General features: G+C 45.2%; 1 pseudogene; it reads left to right on the top strand.

Moving 5' to 3' along the window:
- Positions 1–320: 320 nt before the first annotated feature.
- On the top strand, positions 321–998 carry LOC147251570 (axonemal dynein light intermediate polypeptide 1 pseudogene; annotated as a pseudogene).
- The last annotated feature ends 1,129 nt before the right edge of the window (positions 999–2,127 follow it).

Genomic DNA, 2,127 nt, shown 5'->3' with positions numbered 1-2,127 from the left:
GACTTGGAGCTCCCAATACGTATGAACACGCTGTGGGTGAAAGCACCAATCTAGAGGCATCGCATCAATCCACTCAATAGGTTGAAAGCAGGGATTGAACCAGCAACCGCGTGATCACTGATCTACCCCCTGGAGACAAACTCCAGAGCAGTGACATCAGTGACATCAGTGACATCATCAGTGACACTCAAAGCTCACTGAAACTGTTGGATCACTGATGTTAAACATTCTAAAAATGTGTAAATCACCATTTTATAGGAAAATAATAACGTCGGAATTTCTCAATATTGTTATTGTAAGGAAAACTGGTTCCACCTACCATGTCATTCCTGAAATACAGTCCCCCTGTTCCAATATCAGAATCCCAGTCAGACATCGCTGAAGCACATGAAGAGCAGCTCCTCAACTCCATCTTTCCACCCAGAAAATGGACTGAGGGAGAGCAACTGGTGGTGCAACGTGTGTCCATTGAATTGCCCACACGAACGGAAGTGAAACACCTCAAGGAGTCACTGGGCAGGAAATTGAACGAAAGTAAGGGTACAAAAGCAGGCGTGTGCCCGATCCGCAGGGAGCTGTACTCCCAGGTACAAGATGAGATGATCAGACATGAGTCCCTGACTTGTCCTCCAAGGGGTTTCTTGCTAACGCTGGTCAGAGATGAGGCTCGGATGGTCATTGATATTTATAAAACAATGTACGAGAAGGCCTTGGACGCGAGAGAGAATGACACTAAGGCTAGGGCTCAAAAGGTCAAAGGTCACATGTTGGGAGTCATTTCTGAGCTGGAAAAGGAGATTCGAGACCTCAAAAAGCAACTGAACTGGGAAAAAGTTCAAATTGGAGAGGCAGAAAAGAGGAACAACGAAATATGTCAGTTGGACGAAAAGAACCACGCAGCAGAGCTTCAGTCCCTGAAGGTAATCAGCCACCAAGTCAAGGCCCAACTGGAGATGGTAAAACCAAAGAGGGCTGTCAGGGAAAAAATTAAAAAATAATACGGATGCAACTTATCTTAACTTGATCACCTGGTGAGGAAGTTAAGATAAGTGACTATATATTGAACATCACAAAAACTCAACAAACGACCATGTAGCTGATGCTACCTGGTGACCCTACAATCCAATCATAATGATCTGACAAAACCAGCAAAAACAAAATACAAACTGTGGTCAGAACACAACACCTAGCAAGTGAGGGCAGGGGAGGAGCTCAGACAGTCTGGGACAAAAACCCCACTGAAACCCAGAGTGAATTTGTAGGCTCGTATTTAACTTCTGTTCAATCCCTGAAGGCGATTGAGAGCAACCTCTCTTTTACAAGATGTCTGTGTAGGTTCTCGTTCATCCAGGTCATCGTAGATCGAAGCGAAGTAAAATCTGGTCAACTGGACGTAAGTTTACCTTGAAGACGTTTCACCTCTCATCCGAGAGGCTTCTTCAGTTCTAGTGAAGAGTGTGGAAACTCCAGCTTATAAACCTGTGTGGGAGTGGTCAGTGCTACTGTGCTGTTATTCACTAGAACTGAAGAAGCCTCTCGGATGAGAGGTGAAACGTCTTCAAGGTAAACTTACGTCCAGTTGACCAGATTTTACTTCGCTTCGATCTCTCTTTTACAAGGACACCCCGATTAGATTCCAGTTCAGACCATCAAAAGAAAGGCCCAGTGTACAAAAAAATATGGGGACTGCAATTTCACTGCACATTGTGAAGAAAAACACAGCATCCAGTGCACACGACAACAGACACCAGAAACCTCACCATGGTAACACTCAATGAAGACACTTGCATTTACCTGGCAAGAGATTTAAATTGGGGGCTGCACGGTGGTGCAGTGGTCCTCACTGTGGCCTCACAGCAAGAAGGTTCCGGGTTCGAGTCCCGGCTTGGGCACGGGATCTTTCTGGGTGAGTGCTCAGCTGACCCCCTTGGACCCATGAGTGAATGGAGGCTGTTCTCCAAAGGAGGGGGGTCATTAGAACAGTTAGTCCACTTCAACAGGAGTGAAGTGAGAACGGGAGGAAAGTCTGAGTTTTCAAATTCATGGCAGAAGAAATGAATGTTTGAATGAATGCATCACACATTTCTTTACCAAAAGAGTTTCATTCATTTATTTATTTGGACCCAC

Source organism: Aulostomus chinensis, chromosome 13 (genome assembly GCF_037954235.1).
Source record: "Aulostomus chinensis isolate RoL2024-O1b breed Wild chromosome 13, RoL_Achi_v1.0, whole genome shotgun sequence".
Lineage (NCBI taxonomy): Eukaryota > Metazoa > Chordata > Actinopteri > Syngnathiformes > Aulostomidae > Aulostomus > Aulostomus chinensis.
The sequence above is the reverse complement of the archived record's forward strand: the minus strand, read 5'-3'. Positions and strand labels throughout refer to the sequence as shown.